We start from the raw sequence: 20,013 nt of genomic DNA on the forward strand, positions 1-20,013 counted from the left end.
TAAAATGTGGATAAAAGATCTGAATAGATATCTCACCAAAAAAGATATACAGATGGCAAATAAGCATATGAAAATATGTTCAACATTTTATGTCATTAGCTAATTGCAAATTAAAATAGCAATAAAAGGATGGTGGGAGGAGACATCCTTTTTTCGGCAGGGCTATCTGTGGTAGCATCTGTCTCAGATACAGTTAGCAGGAAAAAAAAAAGTTACAGAAATGATATTACTTTAAAATGTTCAAAAACAGGAAGAGCATGGAGACCCTGAGCTTGTGTCCACCGAAATGCAACCAGATCAGCACCAACCCATTTGGAACATAACTTGAGCTACAGAGCTATACAAGTATGCAGTGTGGAGAAGTGAATTGGGGGAAAGAAAAGCTGTGGAGGGTAGGGAGCTGTTTTTGTGGAGATAGAACAGAGAAAGAGAAGTGGGGGGTGGGGAGCACCACATCGAGATCATGCAAGAAAAAACTACCCCAAAAGTAGCTGGAGAAAAACAGAAAGAATGAAAATACAGGGAACTGAACAAGAAATCTGTTCCCCAAAACCATTGATAGGAAGAAAGGAGAGGATTTCCAACAAACAGTGGAGCTCAGAGTCTGAAGGAATTCAGTGCCTGATGGTGTTCTGGTGAAGATGAAGGGAAAATCCCCAGAAGCAGGCAGCTAGATCTGAGGGGTCCTTGTGTCACACAGGGAGAAGCAGTTCCCCTGCTTGTAGTGCATTTGATGGAGACTATATGGCCGCCCCACATGCGAAGGTCCCAGAAGACCCCAGAGAGCAGCCATATTTGCTGGTATTGGGACAAAGATGCTAGAGTGTGGTGAAACCTGATGCTGGCTATGTGTTATGGTTTGCCATAATCTCTGAAACTCTACCAGTGTGTGAACACAGGAACATTTTCTAGAGCAAGATGGCACCCTGACATTGCTCATCAAGACCCTCCCCGAGAGAGTTGATACAAGTCCAAGCCTCAGGGATCTCTAAAGCATGGGGATTTGAAACATAACCCTATCTGAGATCAAACTCTGGAAGAAGGTGCTGCCTCGTAGGTAGACAGCTTGGACATGAACAGGGTAGAGGTGAGGAGCAGACAGAGGCCTGAGACAAAGGAAGGATGCTCAGTTGCAGGCCGAGGAGATAGCAAAGTACCTATGCCAGAGACCAGGGAGCTGGGAAGCCATTCTCTTCTGTACATGTGCATGCATGCCATTCTGATCCACTCCAGTAAGCTAATCAGTGCCACCTAATGGAGAACGGAGCAGTTATGCCAAGTTCTGCACAACTGTACCCTCCAAGCACTTGCCCTAGAAAAACAGCACTAGTCATTCCCCCGCTTAGTGTATGGACTATAGAAGGCTTCATAGTTTCAGTTCTAGGGCAAACTGGATGTAACTTCATTTGGGTTTCATTCTGTTTCCTGGTTCACTTATTTGTTATTTTCTTTGCTTCTGTTTATGCTTAAATTGTTTTTCTTTTTTCCTTTTTTCCTTTCATTTTTACTTTTTAGTTTTTGAAAAAAATTTAATGTTTATTTATTTTTGAGAGAGAGACAGAAACAGAGTGTGAGCAAGGGAGGGGCAGAGAGAGAGGGAGACACAGAATCCAAAGCAGACTCCAGGCTCTGAGATGTAAACATAGAACCTGATGCAGAACTTAAACCCACAAACCATGAGATCATGACCTGACTCAAAGTTGGATGCTTACCTGACTGAGCCATCCAGGCACCCCTCTTTCTTTTTTTTCTTCATTCTTGGGTACAGGAAAAGAACATTTCTTTTTATTTATTTATTTTTTAACTTTATTTTTAATTTCTAAAAAATTTTTATTCTATTTCATTTTCATTTCACTTTATTCTGTGTTAATATATAATTTTTTAATTTTTGCAGTTTTCTTATGTTTTTTTTTCTTTTCTTTCCTTTTTTTCCCCTCTATACTATCAAGCTTTTTTAAACAAGCATACCAAAACCCACCTAGGACGTGGCTTCCTTTGCTTTTTTTTTGTTTGTTTTTAATTTTTTAATTTCTGTTTTTACTTTGTTATTTTCTTCCTCCAAAATGACAAAATGAAGGAATTCACCCCAAAAGAAAGTTGAGGAAGAAACTGTAGCCAGGGACTTAATCAGACAAAATGAAATTAAAAATGCTTTAACTGAGATGCAATATCAAATGGCTGCCATGGAAACAATGATGGATGAAGCAGAGCAGTGTATCAGCAATTTACAAGATAACATTATCAGGAATAATAAAGCAGAAAAAAAGGGAAAAAAAGGCAAGAGATCAAGATACAAGACCTAGGGAACTCAGTGACTTACTAAAAAGGAATAACACATGAATAATAGGAGTCTCAGAGGATGAAGAGATGAGAGATGAAGAGAGAGAAAAAGGGGCAGAAGGTTTATGTGAGCAAAGCATAACAAAAAAAACTTTCCTAATCTGGATAAAGACACAGACATCAAAATCCAAGAATCACAGAGAACTCCCATTAGACCATCAATAAAGCACATCATAGTCAAATTCAAAAAATACACTGACAAAGAAAGAATGGTGAAAGTATCAAGGGAAAAAAAAAACCTCCTTAACCTACAAGGGAAAACAGATAAGATTTGCAGCAGACCTATCCACAGAAAATTGAGAGGCCAGAAAAGAATGGCAAGATATCTTCAATGTACTAAATTGAAAAAGTGTGCAGCCAAGAATTCCTTACCCAGCAAGCCATTCAAAATAGAAGGAGAGGTAAAGAGTTTCCCAGGCAAACAAAAACTAAAGAAGTTTTGACCACTAAAATAGCCCTGCAAGAAATTTTAAGAGGGACCCTTTGAGTGGAGAAAAGACAAAACAAAACAAAAATAATTGAAAACAACAAAGACAGAAGAGACCAGAAAACATCACCAGAGCACCAACTCAACAAGCAACACAATGGCACTAAATTCATATCTTTCAGTACTCACTCTAAATGTCAACAGACTAAATTCTCCAATCAAAAAACATAGAGTATCAAAATGGACAGGAAAACAAAACCCATCTTGCTTACAAGGGACTCATTTTAGACCTAAAGACAATCACAGATTAAAAGAAAGGGGATAGGGGCGCCTGGGTGGCTTAGTCGGTTAAGCGTCCGACTTTTGCTTAGGTCATGATCTCACGGTTCGTGGGTTGGAGCCCCGCGTCGGGCTCTGTGCTGACTGCCAGCTCAGAGCCTGGAGCCTATTTCGGAGTCTGTGTCTCCCTCTCTCTCTGACCCTCCCCTGCTCATGCTGTCTCTCTCTCTCCTAGAAATAAATAAAAATATTAAAAAATAATAATAAAAAAATAAAAGAAAGGGGATAGAAAACCATCTACCATGCTAAAGGTTATCAAAAGAAAGCTAGTGTAGCCATACTTATATCAGAGAATCTAGATTTTAAAATAAAGACTGTAACAAAAGATGAAGAAGAGCATTATATTGTAATTAAGAGATATATCCACCAAGAAGATCTAACAATTATAAATATTGATGCTTCCCAAAAGTATACAAATCAATTAATCACAAACATAAAGAAACTCATTGGTAGTAATACCATAATAGTTGGAAACTTCAACACCCAACTGACAGCCATGGACAGATCATCTAAGCAGAAAATCAGCAAGGAAACAATGGCTTTGAATGACACACTGGACCAGATGGACTTAACAGATATATTCAGAACATTTTATCCAAAGCAACAGAGTACACATTGTTCTTGAGTGTACATTGAACATTCTCCCAAATAGATCACAAATCAGCCCTCAACAAGTACAAAAAGATTGAAATTATGCCTTGCATATTTTTAGACCACCACTCTATGAAACTTGAAATCAACCACGAGAAGAACTTTAGAAAGACCAGGAATACTTGGAGATTAAAGAACATCCTAGGAAAGAATAAATGGGTTAACCAATAAATTAAAAAAGAAATTAAGTCACATGGAAACCAATGAAAATGAAAACAACACAATACACAAGCTCTGGGATTCAGCAAAGGCATTCATAAGAGGGAAGTATATAGCAATCCAGGCCTTCCTAAAGAAGGAAGAAAGGTCTCAGATATACAACCTAACCTTACACATTGACGAGCTAGAAAAAGAACAGCAAATAATGCCCAAAACTGGCAGAAGAAGGTAAATAATAAGGATTAGAGCAGAAATCAATGACATAAAAACAAAAACAAAAACAAAACAGTAAAGCAGATCAATGAAACCAGGAGCTGGCTCTTTGAAAGAATTAACAAAATTGATAACCCTGTAGCCTGATTGATCAAAAAGAAAAAGGAAAGGACCCAAATAAATAAAATCACAAATGAAAGAGGAGAGAACACAACCAACACCACAGAAATACAAACAATAATAAGAGAATGTTATAAGCAATTATATGCTAACACATTAAACAACCTGGAAGAAATAGACACATTCCTAGAAACATAAACTACTTAAACTGAAACAGGAAGAAATAGAAAATCTATTTCTTACAAACCCAGAAACATAAAGAAATTGAATCAGTAATCAAAAATCTCCCAATGAACAAGCGTCCAGGGCTGGACGTCTTTCCAGGATAATTCTATGAAACATTTAAAGAAGAGTTAACACCTATTCTTTTGAAGTTGTTCCACAAAATAGAAATGGAAGGAAAACTTCCAAACTCGTTCTATGAGGCCAACATTACCTGTAATTACATTACAACATTACCTTAATTCCAAAACCAGACAAAGACCCCACTAAAAAGGAGAACTACAGATCAATTTCCCTGATTAACACGGATGCAAAAATTCTCCACAAGATACTAGCCAACCAGATCCAACAATGCATTAAAAGGATTACTTACCATGATCAAGTGAGATTTATACCTGGGATGCAGGGCTAGTTCAAAAACTGCAAATCAGCAAATGACATATTAGATAAAGGGCTAGTATCCAAAATCTATAAGGAACTCACCAAACCCCATGCCCAAAAAACAAATAATCCAGTGAAGAAATAGGCAGAAGACATGAACAGACACTTTTCCAAAGAAGACATCCAGATGGCCAATAGACACATGAAAAGATTCTCAACATCCCTCCTCATCAGGGAAATAAAAATCAAAAACACACTGAGATAACACCTCATGTCGGTCACAGTGGCTAAAGTGAACAAATCAGATTATAGATGCTGGCAAGGATGTAGAGAAATGGGCACCCTCTTACACTTTTGGTGTGAATGCAAACTGGTGTAGCTACTCTGGAAAACAGTGTGGAGGTTCCTCAAAATATTAAAACTAGAACTCTCCTATGACCCAGCAATAGCACTATAAGGAATTTACCCAAGGGATACAGGAGTGCTGATGCATAGGGGCACATGTACCCCAAAGTTGATAGCAGCACTTTCAACAATAGCCAAATCATGGTAAGAACCTAAATGTCCATCAATTGACAAGTGGATAAAGAAGATGTGGTCTATATATATATACAGTGGAATACTACTTGGCAATGAGAAAGAATGAAATCGAGCCATTTGTAGCAACGTGGATGGAACTGAAGGGTATTATACTAAGTGAAATAAGTCAACCAAAGAAAGACAGATACTGTATGTTTTCACTCATATGTGGATCTTGAGAAACCTAACAGAAGACCATGGGGGAGGGGAAGAGGAAAAAAGTTACAGAGAGGGAGGGAGGCAAACCATAAGAGACTCTTAAATACTTATTACAAACTGAGGGATGATGGGGCATGGGGGAGAGGGGAAAGAGGATGATGAGCGTTGAGGAGGGCACTTGTTGGGATGAGCACTGAATGTTGTGTGGAAAGCAATTTGACAATAAATTATATTAAAACAACAAAAGAGAATATCTGCAAATCAATCAATGTGATACATCACATAATAAAAGAAAGGATAAAAACCACATGATCTTCTGAATGGATGCAGAAAAACATTCCACAAAAATATGGCATCCTTTCCTAACAAAACCTCTCAAGAAAGTAGGGATAAATGGATCATACCTCAAGATGATAAAGGCCATATACAAAAGACTCCACTAATATTATCCTCAATGGGGTAAAACTAAGAACTTTCCCCCTAGGTCAGGAACACGACAGGGATGTCCACTCTCACCACTGTTATTCAACATTGTGTTGGAAGTTATAGCCTCAGCAATAAGACAAAAAAAAAAAAAAAGGAAAAAAGAAAAAAATAAAAAGCATACAAATTGGCAAGGAAGAAGTAAAACTTCACTGTTAGCACATGGCATGCTACTATCCATGGAAAACCCAAAAAATTTGACCAAAAAACTACTAGAATTCATATATGAATGAGCAGTGTTGCAGGGTATAAAATCAATGCACAAAAATTAGTTGCATTTCTATACACCAAAAATGAAGCAACAGAAAGAGAGATCAAGGAATTGATCCCACTTATAATTGCACCAAAAACCAACAAATACTTAGGCATAACCTAACCAAAGAGCTAAAGAAGTCTGTACATTGAAAACTATAGAAAGCTTATGAAAGGAATTGAAGATGACACCAAAAAAGAAGGAAAACCTTTCCATACTCATGGATTGGAAGAATAACTATTGTTAAAATGTTGATACTACCCAAAGCAATTTACATATTCAATACAATACTATCAAAATAACACCAGCAATCTTCACAAAGCTAGAACAAACAATTCTAAAATTTGTATATAGTCAGAAACGACCAAAGCTGGGGCCATCATAATTCCAGACTTCAAGATGTATTACAAAGCTCTAATCATCAAGACAGTATGGTACTGACACATGAACAGACACATAGATCAATGGAACAGAATAGAGAACTCAGAAATAGACTTACAAATGTATGGCCAACTAAGTTTTGACAAAGCAGGGAAGAATATCCAATGGAAGAAAAGACAGTGTCTTCAGCAAATGGGGTTGAGAAAATTGGACAGCCACATGCAGAAGTTGAACCTGGGCCACTTTCTTACACTATACACAAAAATAAACTCAAAATGGATGAAAGACCTAAACATTAGTCAGGAAACCATCAAAATCCTAGAGGAGAGAATAGGCAACAGCCTTTTTGACCTTGGCCACATTTGACATGCCAAATAAGAAACAACTTCTTATTTGTTTCCCCATGGCAAGGGAAACAAAAGCTAAAGTGAACTATTGGGACCTCATTAAGATAAAAACTGTACAGCAAAGGAAACAATCAGCAAAACTAAAAGGTAACCACAGAATGGGAGAAGATATTTGCAAATGATATATTAGATAAAGGGTGAGTATTCAAAATATATAAAGAACTTACTAAATTCAACACCAAAATCCAAATAATCCAGTGAAGAAATGGGCAAAAGACATGAATAGACACTTTTCCAAAGAAGACATCCAGATGGCTAACATATACATGAAAAAAAAAATGCTCAAAACCACAATGAGATACCACCTCACATCTATTAGAATGGCTAAAATCAACAACTCAGGCAACAAGAGATGTTGGTGAGGATGCAGAGATAGGAACCCTTTTGCACTGCTGGTGGGAATGCAAACTGGTACAGCAACTCTGGAAAACAGTATGGAGTTTCCTCAAAAATTAAAAATAGAACTACCTTATGACCCAGGAACTGCACTACTAGGTATTTATCCAAAGGATATAGGAGTGCTGATTCAAAGGGGCACATACACCCCAATGTTTATAGCAGTGCTATCAACAATAGCCAAAATTGGAAAGAGCCCAAATGTCCATCGACTGATGAATGGATAAAGAGGATGTGATACACACACAGACACACACAGACACACACAGACACACACACACACACACACAATGGAATAATATTTGCCAATCATAAAGAATGAAATCTTGCCTTTTGCAACAATGTGACTGGAACTAGACTGTGTTATGCTAAGCGAAATAAGTCATTCAAGAGAAAGACAAATATCATATTATTTCACTCATATGTGTGATTTAAGATACAAAACAGATGACCAAAAGGAAAGGGATGAAAATATAACATTAAAACAGAGAGGGAGACAAACCATAAGAGACTCTTAAATACAGAGAACAAACAGGGTTGTTGGTGGGGTGTTGGGTTAGGGGAAGGGCTAAAGCAGTGAGGGGCATAAGGAGGGCACTTGTTGGGATGATTATTTGCTGTTATATGTAAGTGATGAACCACTAAATTCTATTCTTGAAATTATTATTACTCTATATGTTAACTAATGTATTTAAATTAAAAATAATTAATTAAAAGAAAAGAAAATAACCACTATTCAAATGATGAAAATCTAAAACCCTGACACCACCATATCTAGGTTGTACAGCAGCAGGAACTTTCACTGATTACTGATAGGAATGCAAAATGGCCACTTTGGAAGATAGTTTGGCTGTTTTTACCAAACTATATTGATATTTTGTGATCCAATAATCATACTCCTTGGTATTTAGAGAAATGAGTTGAAAACTTATATCCATAGAAAAGCCTACATATACATGTGAATGTTTATAGCAGCTTTATTCATAATTGCTAAAATTGAGAAGCAGCCAAGATGTACCTCAGTGGGTGAACAGATATACTGTGGTGCATTCATACAAAGGAATATTATTCAGTGATGAAACAAATGAGTTAACAAGCCACACAAAGGCATAGAGGAAACTTACTTGTAAATACTCACTGGAAGAAACCAGTACTAAAAGGCTATTTCCTGTATGAATACAACTACATGACAATCTGGAAAAGGCAAAACTATGGAAATCATAAAAAGATCAATGTTTGTCAGATATTTGAGGGTAGTGAGGGTAAAATGAATATATAAAATGGAGGAGATTTTTAGGGCAGTGAAACTATTCTGTGTGATACTATAATGGAGGATACATGTTAGATATATATATATAAACCCATGTTTATACTGTTATATACATGTTATATATATATATATATATATATATATAAACCCATATAATGTACAGGCATACTTAATTCTATTGTGCTTTGTTTCATTGTGCTTTACTTTATTGTACTTCACAGATATTGTAGTCTTTTCAAATTTAAGGTTTGTGGCAATCCTGTGCCAAGCAAATCTATTGGCATCATTTTGCAACTTCATATCTATGCACATTTTGGTAATTCTTGCAATATTTCAAATGTTATCATTATTATTATATTTGTTTTGGTGGTCTATGATCAATGTCTTTGATCATAGTTCCATTTAAATATTACTATAATTACTATTATAATTATAATTACTATAATTACTATTATAATACTATTATAATTATTTTAGTACTCCACAGTGTCCATATAACACAGTAAACTCAATTCATAAATGTTTTGTGTGTTGGGACCCTCCACCAACCAACCATTCTACCATCTCTCTCCCTCTCCTCAAGTCCTCCCTATTCCCTGACATGCAGTAATGTTGAAAATAGGCCAGTTAATAACCTTGTAGTGGCCTCTAATAACCCTGTGGTGGCCTCTAAATGTTCAAGTGAAAGGAAGAAACATGTATCTCCCATATTAAATTAAAAGCTAGAAATGACTAAGCCTAATGAGAAAGGTATGTCAAAAATTGAAATACGCTGAAAGCTGGGTCTCTTGCACTGTTAGCCAAGTTGTGAATGCAAAACACAAATTCTTGAAAGAAATTAAAAGTGCTACTCCATTGAACACATGAATTTAAAAAAAGTGAAACAGCCCTGGTGCCGATACAGAGAAAGTTTGAGTGGTCTGGATAAAAGATCAAACCAAACTCAACATTCCCATAAGCCAGAATCTAAAACAGAGCAAGGCCCTAAACCTCTTCAAATCTGCAAAGGACGAGAGAAGTGAGGAACCTGCAGAAGAAAAAATGGAAGCTATCAGAGATTGGTTCTTATTTGTTTTTTTTTTTTATTTTTAATATTTTATTTATTTCTAAGAGAGAGAGAGAGAGACAGCATGAGCAGGGGAGGGTCAGAGAGAGAGGGAGTCACAGACTCCGAAATAGGCTCCAGGCTCTGAGCTGGCAGTCAGCACAGAGCCCGACGCGGGGCTCAAACCCACGAACTGCAAGATCATGACCTACGCAAAGTCGGACGCTTAACCGACTAAGCCACCCAGGCACCCCATATCAGAGATTGGTTCTTGAGGTTTAAGAAAGAATTCATCTCCATAATATCAAAGTGCAAGGTGAGGAAGCAAGTACTGATGTGGAAGCTGGAGCAAATTATCCAGAAGATCTAGTTAAGATAATTCATGAAGGTGGCTACTTTAAACAACAGATTTTCAATGTGGATGAAACAGCCTTCTAGTGGAAGAAGATGCCATCTATATAGACTTTCATAGCCAGAGAGGAAAAGTCAATGCCTTGCTTCAAAGCTTTAAAAGATAGGCTTATTCTCTTTTAAGGACTAATACAGTTTGTGACTAAGTTAAAACCAATACTAATTTACCATTCGAAAAATCCTAGGGCCCTTAAGAATTATGCTAAATCTACTCTGCCTGTGCTAAAAGCCTACATGACAACACATCTGTTTACATGATTTACTGAAAATTTTAAGCCCATTGTTGGACTAACATTTCAGAATTAAAAAGGAAAAAAAAAGATTCCTTTCAAAATAGTACTTCTCATTGACAATGCACCTGGTCACCCAAGAGATCTGATGGAGATGTACAATGAGATTTAAGTTGTTTTTAATTCCTGCTGGAACAATATCCATTTTGCACTTCATGGTTCAAGGAGTTATTTTGACTTTCAAGTCTTATTAATTAAGAAATACATTTCATAAAGCTATAGCTATCATAGATAGTGAACCCTCTCATGGATCAATTGAAAACCTTCTGGAAAGGATTCTCCATTATAGATGCTATTAAGGACATTTGTGATTCATGGGAAGATGTCAAAATATCAGCAGAAGTTTAGAAGTTGATTCCAACCCTTATGGATGACTTGGATGGATTCAAGACTTCAGTGGAGGAAGCAACTGCACATGTGGTAGATAGCAAGAGAACTAGAATCAAATGCAACCTTAAGGTGTGACTGAATTGCTGCAGTCTCATGGAAAGACTTTAACTGATGAGGAGTTGCTTCTTATGGATGAGCAAAGAATATGGTTTATCAAGATGGAAAATATTCCTGGTGAAGATGCTGTGAAGATTGTTGTGATGACAACAAAATATTTAGATAATTACCTAAATTTATTTGATAAAAGTAGCAGTAGTCTTGAGAGGATCGATTCCAATTCTGAAAGAAGTTTTACTGTGGTTATAATAGTAGGAAGACTATTTCACTTACTTATCATTCATGTGTTCACAGGAATAGCACTTTTAACTTCAGGAACTTGCCTTTTGCATTCACAACTTGGCTAACTGGTGTAAGAGACCTAGTTTTTGGCCTTTGTTGGTTTTCAGCATCCGCATTAAGCTTACTCATTTCAAGCTTTTGTTTTATAGTGGGAGATATGTGACTCTTCCTTTCACTTGAATACTTAGAGAATATTGTAGTATTATTAATTGGCCTAATTTTGATATTGTTGTGTCTTAGAGAATAGGGAGGCTCAAAGAAAGGGAGAAAGATGCTGCAACGGAAATCTCTTGAATATTTTTTATGATTTAAAAATCCAGGGATTAAAAACAGAAGTCTTATGGGAAATTAAAATTTATTTTTAAATGAAGAAAATTAAAAAATGATGATATATAAAAATTTGTAGTATTCAAAGTAGTATTTAGAGTAAATATATTTTTCCTTCTTTCTTTCTTTTATTGAAGTATAGTTGACACATCATATGGGGCACCTAGTTGGCTCAGTTGATTTAGCGTCCAACTTCAGCTCAGGTCATGATCTCACAGTCTGTGACCTTGATCCCTGTGTCAGGCTCTTTGCTGACAGCTCAGAGCCTGGAGCATGCTGGGATTCCATGTCTCCCTCTCCATCTGACCCTCTTCTGCTCCTTCTCTGTCTCGCTCACTCTCTCTCAAAATTAAATAAACATTTAAAAAATTGAAGTATAGTTGACACATAATGTACAATTAGTTCCAAGTATATAACATAGTGATTCAGCAACTCTATACATTATGCTATGCTTATCACAATGTAGCTACCATTGATCACTATACAATGCTATTAGAGTGCCATTGACTATATTCTCCATGCTGTACTTTTCATTCCCATGATGTATTCATTCCATAACTGGAAGTGTGCACCTTCCACATTCCACTCTCCTTCAGCAATTTTGTCCATCCCCCATGCCTTCTGCCTCCTGCCCCACTGCCCGCCTCTCTTCTGGCAACCATCAATTTGTTCTCTGTATTTATAGTCTGTTTCTGCTTTTGTTTGTTCATTTGGGTTTTTGGGGGGTAAATGGGGGTTTTTGGGGTTTTTTTATATTCCACATATAAGTGAAATGTAATAGCATTTGTCTTTTTCTGTCTGATTTATTTTACTTATTTCATTTAGCATAATACCCTCTAGGTCCACCAATGTTGTCACAGATGGCAAGATTTCATTCTTTTTTATAACTGAGTAATATTCTCTTAGAGAGATGATAAAGAGAGCGAGGGAAAGAGAGAAAGAAAGAAAGGGAGGGAGAGAGAGAGAGGGAAGGAAAGAAAGAAAGAGAGAGAAAGAGAGAAAGAGAGAGAGAAAGAGAAAGAGAGAGAGAAAGAGAGAAAGAGAGAGAGAGAGAGAGAGAGAAAGAGAGAGAGAGAAAGAAAGAAAGAAAGAAAGAAAGAAAGAAAGAAAGAAAGAAAGAAAGAAAGAAAGAAAACACATCTGTATCACACCTTATTTATCCATTCATCCATTGGGGACCCTTGGGTTGCTTCCATATATGGGCTATTATAATTAATGCTGTGATAAAGATAGGGGTGTGTATATATTTTTGTATTAATGTTTTCATTTTGTTTGGGTACATACCCAGTAATAGAATTACTAGAACATAAAGTATTTCTGTTTCTAATTTTTTGATGAACCTTCATATGGTCTTCCATAGTGGTTATACCAGTTTGCATTCCCAGCAACAGTGAAGGAGGATTCCTTTTTCTTCACATCCCACCAACACTTGTTATCTCTTATGTTTTTTATTCTAACCTTTCTGACAGGTATATAATCCTATGTCCTTGTGTTTCTGATATGCATTTCTCTGATAATTAGTGATGTTGAGCATCTTTTCATGTGTTTATTGGTCATCTATTTGTATGTCTTCTTCAGAAAAATGTTTACTCAAGTTCTTTACCCATTTTTAATCAGATTATTTAGAGTTTTAGTGTCCAGTGGTATAAATTCTTTATATATTGTGGATATTAACTCCTTATAGGATATACTGGTAATGAAAATATATTGGAGCTATTGTGATATTATCATAATAAAGCTTAAAAATGAGTAGAACAATTCAGGTTTATTTTTCTTTTCCAAAATTATTTTGAATATCTTGCCTTTTAATACAGTTTTAAGATTAGCTTGTGTGGATCTAAAAAATAAAAAAAAATAAGAAAACAAACAATGCTGCTTAAATTTGGATTTGGATTGGAATTGTGTTATAGCTCAACTTGAGGATAATTGATACCTTTGCTATACTGAATTATCCAGTCCATGTACATGGTGTATTTTTTTGTTTATGTATGTCATATTTGATTTTTTCATCAGTGTTTGGTAATTTTGTTCGCAAAAATTCCATACATGTTTTCTTGGATTTATATTTAAGTATTTTTAAAGCTATTCCAAGTATATCTATATATACACACACACACATACCCACATACTTATATATATGAATATATGTATATATACACTCACTTATGTATGTATATAGTACTTACATAGTACTTATAACATGATATATAAATCTCTTACAATTAAAAATGATAAATATATTGTGTTGCATATACATAACTTATTTTTAGTTATATACAAGCTAACTCCACAAGTGAATGAAAAGACAAAAGAAATAAAATAGTCAAAACAGTTTTGAAAAAAGAATATAACTGAAGGATTCTTACTACCCAATTTTTAAACATATTATATACTCAATGTTATTGGCAATATGTTATTGATGAGAGACATATAGATCTATAGAACAGAACAGAATTAAGTAATAGATCCACACTAATATAACCAATTGATTTTGATACCCATGTAAAGGTAATAGAGAAGGGATAATCTTTCAACAAATGGAATAATTCAATATAAAATGCCAAAAAGTGGACCCCAACCTCAGATCTTTTATAAAAGTAATTCAAAATGGATCATAGCTCCAAATGTAAAATTATTAAAAATTAGAAAAAATAGGAGAAAATCTTTGTGGCCTAAGGTTATTTATGACAAAGATTTCTTAAGTGCTTTGTAAAACTGCCAAATGGCACCTGTATCATTTCAGAGCAGGACTTTTCTAGATCAGTGGTTTTCAACTTGGGCAAATTTGTCCCCATAAGAGGCATTTGGCAATGTCTGGAGACATTTGCATTTGCCACAATTTGTGAGTGTGTGTGTCTTGGGGTTCTGAGGTGGTAGTGCTACTGACATCACTGGGTAGAGGCCAGGATACTGGTGAACACCTTACAGTTCACAGGACAGCTTTCCCCACAACACGTATGCAGTCCAAAATGTCACCAGTACTGAGGTTGAGAAACCTTGTTCAGATATTTTTTCCTCCATATGTCAGACATTTTAAAAATTATTTTCCATTTATCTAATTAATGAGAAAGAAAAATTCTTATTAATATTGTTTGATAGGGACAACTTAAATAACAAAGACAATTTTTATAGTAACTGGCATTTTCAGTCAGTCAGTCAGCATTCTAACAGAAAAAAACAAAAACAAAAAACAAAATGAAACAAAAAAGACAAGCAAAAACCCTACATTACTGCCAGATCTTTTCAAACAAAAGCACTTGTTTCACTGGTTTCAGGAAAACAAATGATGGCTTTCAGGCCAGTTATAACTGCAACATTTAAACCGTTCAGGGTTTTTTGTTTTGTTTCCTTTTTTTAAGGCTTTTGTTATTGGAAAAAAAGCAGCAGCCATAGCAAGAGATGACAGAAACTCAGGGAAATCAGGCATGCCTAATGACTTTATTCCAATTTACCACTGGTCTCTGGTGATTTCTTTTTAAAAATTCCAGAGCTCAAGCTTTTGACGTTGAGCACACAATCCAAATGTGCGTGGCAGGACACATTCTTTGCATAGCCTAGCACATGTAACATTCCCGGTGTGGCCAGAGTTCTCCCACGCAGGAGGCTTCCTTCACAGGGAATGGCTGTATACTCTTCCTATATAGGGTTCTTTGCATTTGTTTTATTTGGGAAATCTCTCGAGGACTTAAGACAATGAAGGGGCTGATCGGTTGGTTATGCTTTGCCTGGAGGGTGTTCAAGTTAGTTTCTTCACAGCAAAGTCACCATTAACCACATTTTCCATTTCAGTCTCTAAATCTACCCTCCAGCTAGAACAAAGCTGAAAAGTGGAAGCTCTGAGAGCAAACGTGCTCTGACTTGCCCAGGAAAGAGCTAGTAAAGTGTGCAAGTATAATGGCACTAGAACAGCAGGGGTACCCTCTATGGCAGTGATTCTCAATCATGGACGATATTGCTTCCTAGCAGACATTTGTCAACATCTGGAGACATTTTTAGTTGTTGCAGTTATGGGGAGGAAGGTAGTACTGGCATTTATTGGGGAAATAACAGACACGAAACTACTAAATATCTTGTAATGCATACGACAGGCTCCCACAACAAAGAATTATCTGGCCCAAAATAACATTGCCAAGGTTGCAAAATGCTGCTCCATGGGCTCATTCATCTTTACATTAGGTGGATTTTTCCAATTTATGCATCTTCTAATAGTAAGTCATGTAGGCCATACCTTATATGAAAGATCTTTAGAGATGATATCTCCAGGAATGTGTTTGTGTTGCGATATGTGTCAAACCTTAAAATCTTTGGAAGCTTTTATGTTATTTTGTTAATTAACTGAACAGAAACCTTTTGTAGTCTGGTTGAACTCTCCAAGTTCAAGGGTCTTTGTTAGCTTGTGTCTTAAGACATATCTGTTTCATCTTCTACTTTCAGTCCACAAACTGTTGAAAATAAAATATATGCCTCTTGGTTGTGATACAAGTGCTTGAAATTGAAACATATTAAGTGATTCTTTTGGAATACTATTGTGGTTTTCTGCTTCATTCTTATACATATCTGGAAAGATCAGATGCTATTATTTTCCATTTACCACTAAATAACCAGTGTCAAAAGAAAAAAGGCAATATTTGCATTGCATAGAAAGATTAATTATTAAATTGATATGTCTTTAACTAATTGAATAAAAATGCTAGAGTCAAATTGTCACTTGAAACACACAGAACTACATCTTAAATGATTTTGTCAAGCATTCTAAGCCTTACGAAACTATCCAGAGTTTGTCGCCATTCAAGTACAGCTCAGCTCCTTTGTGCCTTAGTTCATTGCTTTAGTAGAGATTAAATTGGAGATTTATTTCTAACAAACTTACTTTAAGAATGGTATAAACAGGGGCACCTGGGTGGCTTAGTCGGTTAAGCGTCCGACTTTCGCTTAGGTTATGATCTCGCAGTTCACGGGTTCGAGCCCCGCGTTGGGCTCTGTGTTGACAGCCAGCTCAGAGCCTGGAGCCTGTTTCAGAGTCTGTGACTCCCTCTCTCTCTGACCCTCCCCCTGCTCACGCTGTCTCTCTCTCTCTCTCCTAGAAAAAAATAAAACATTAACAAATTTTTAAAAAAAGAATGGTATAAACATTTAAGAATAATGTAACAAATTTTAAACTGTAAGTGCATGGTGAGTTTAAAAATTGGTATGAGCTATAACGAATATGGAAATGCCAATAATCCACCAAGGTTCTCCTGGTTCAGCCTGCAAACAAGGAATCAATAACAAAGTCTTTCCAAGCTTGGAAGAATGAAGACTTGAATAATTGTCCAGTTAATTTAATAACTGTAGACAGCTGACCTAGATAAATCAGATTGTAAAGAACTCTTTTACCTCATTAGCATTTTGGGCCTAAATTATCCAGATAATTATTCCAATTTTCTACATCACTTTGCCCATATTGACAGAGTGTCTTTCAATTTTTCATGTAAATGCATTTGTCTGCCCTGCTCAAAACCCAGCAAGGTGTGTCCTTTATGATGCAAATCTAGCATTTCCCCATTTGTTGATATTTTTTGAAATGCTATCATTTCTGTTTGTATAACCTTTAACTCAGTATTAATAATTTGACCATGATGGTGCCAAGAGACCTATTTATATATTATACAATTCCAAATAGAAAACATCACTTGGCTATTCTATTCTGTTTTTTTCTTCATTCACATGTGGTTTATTTGAATTTCTACAAAACATGTCTTTACCTTTCCTTCACTAGTATATTTTCACTCAGTTGATAAAACTGGTTCATTTGCTCACCAGGTTTATACCTATTTATGCATAATGTTATATTCAAGATGTTTCAAGCTTCTATTTCATATTACATAAACCATTCATCCAGTTTATCTCTATTTAATCAGAAAATTATTATCTTGAATTAATTTGAGATGAAAATATATTATGGAAAATAAATATTATAAGTGCAACCGTCATTTATATTACTGTTACTTCTCCAAGACCAATCAGGTTGAGCAAGAAGGATATGAGAAGTTTGTAGGTTAAAACAAAAGCGTTGCTTAATTATTTTTATAGCTTCAGACATCCAGTGTTAATTATATATAGAAATAACAATCTATTATTCTACTAAAGATATTGAAGTTATTTTGCATAAGAGAGATAACAGAACTGAGAAACTATAGAATCTTGAATCATATTTGCTGGGCATCTCTTACCATTTGGCTAATGAATTCAACTCTTGTTTATCACTATTCTCTGAAGTATTTTGCTTCTATTTTCAGTAGTAGAATGCACTACATAATTTTTTAATTTATTCCAAATTTTTAGATTCTCCACTAATGTAATTTTTTAATTTAAAATACTCTATTTTTAACAGCTATACAGCATACATTCCCTAGATACCTAGATATAGTGGCAAAAAAAAAAAATCATTACTCATGGGTGTAGAGATAAACTGGGTTGTTCTAATCTGGGTTACTTAGCTTGCTTATACATGTAAGGTCTGCAGTCAAGTTGCCTTGGGGCTGGCTGGTGTTTGCCTCATAAGCCTGAAGATTACCTCTCAGTGGTTGGAAATAAGATCCACTAGGCCACACGACTCTCCTTCTCTGCACATTAGCTAATCTGACTCACATGGCAGTCTCAGGATTCTATACTCAGGAGAACAGAAATAAGCAAGTCTTAGAATTCATACAATATGATTTGTGTTGCACTCTATTGGTCAACATGTATTACAAGTATAGCCTAGATTCAAGAGGCAAGAAATAAATGCTACTGCTTGATATATGATCTGCAGTATCACAAAGAGGTTATGGTTATAATTTAAAAAGACTTATTGTGGGGCGCCTGGGTGGCTTAGTCGGTTAAGCGTCCGCCTTTCGCTTAGGTCATGATCTCGCGGTTCGTGGGTTCGAGCCCCGCGTCGGGCTCTGTGCTGACAGCCAGCTCAGAGCCTGGAGCCTGTTTCAGTCTGTGACTCCCTCTCTCTCTGACCCTCCCCTGCTCACGCTGTCTCTCGCTCTCTCCTAGAAATAAATAAAACATTAAAAAAAAAATTTAAAAAAAAAGACTTATTGCAACTATTTTTGTAAATGATATTTCACAGTTTATTTCCTGACCACAATTATTTACATGTATCCCATTTCTGAAGACTCAAAATTCCAATCGAGTTATGGCATTTTTGTTCCAAGTATAGGATCTCACAATCCACCTCAAGTTTTGATGTCACTCTTATAATACAATTTATATGATACATTGCTCTTTACATGGAAAGCCAAGAACTAAAAATGAAACTATCTGACCCCATACATGTAATTTACAAAGGAGGGACAGAGACAGATAACTCTAAGAGTCAGTGACACCCAAAGTAGGAAAGAATGAGGTGTGCTACAGTCACTGGTCCATAGTAATTCTAAAATCTTACTGGGTAAATGTCATAACATCAATGTTTGGAAAAGAAGTTATGTACATTCTTTGAATGCATTTGTGTGTGGATATGTATGTAGGCAATTGTATGATTTAAAATTTTTTAACAGCAATGTAACTATTCTGAAAGTGTACTATGTTATTGTCAGTAATTTAATATTAGACAGAGAGATTTAAGAATCATAATGAACAAGGGTGCCTGGGTGGCTCAGTTGGTTGAGTGTCCGACTGCAGCTCAGGTCACGATCTCATGGCTCGTGGGTTAAAGCCCCACATCAGGCTCTGTGCTGACAACTCAGAGCCTGAAGCCTGCTTCGGATTCTGTGTCTCTCTCTCTCTGCCCCTTGCCCGCTCACACTCTGTCTCTCTGTCTCAAAAATAAACAAACATTAAAAAAAAATTTTTTTTTAATCATGATGAACAAAAACTACACAAAAAACCACCATGTTTAAGTCCTCCTTCAGAGATAACCACAGTGACATTGTACATGTTTTTAAGCCTTTTAAAAGTGCATTCAGGGTGACTGGGTGGCTCAGTCAGTTAAGTGCCCAACTCTTGATTTCACCTCATGATTTCATGGTTTGTGAGATCAAGCCCTGCATCAGGCTTGCACTGACAGTGCAGAGCCTGCTTGGGGTTCTCTCTCCTCTCTCTCTCTGCCCCTCCTCCCATTCATATGGTCTCTCTCTCTCTCTCAAAATAAACTTTTTTTAAAAAGTGCATTCAATTTTTATTGAAATCAAAAAAATCAGTCTATAATACAGAGTATAGGTAGAAAACATTGCATATAGACTGTATATATATAATTTTATGTAAAATTGTTTCCTATTTTAATATAGTATTTTGCTCCTATAAATTCTGTTTCTTAGGAATGTAATGTTTGTCTAAACAAATGGATGTTTTGCATCATCTGTAGATAGTCATTGATTTCTATCAATTAAATCTTTAATTTTATATTGAGAGGATTGGTAGCTTTTATATTCTCTTCTATAAATTATGTAAATTTTGT

This window comes from Hyaena hyaena, unplaced genomic scaffold, assembly GCF_003009895.1.
Source record: "Hyaena hyaena isolate Hyena2069 unplaced genomic scaffold, ASM300989v1 scaffold_1221, whole genome shotgun sequence".
Lineage (NCBI taxonomy): Eukaryota > Metazoa > Chordata > Mammalia > Carnivora > Hyaenidae > Hyaena > Hyaena hyaena.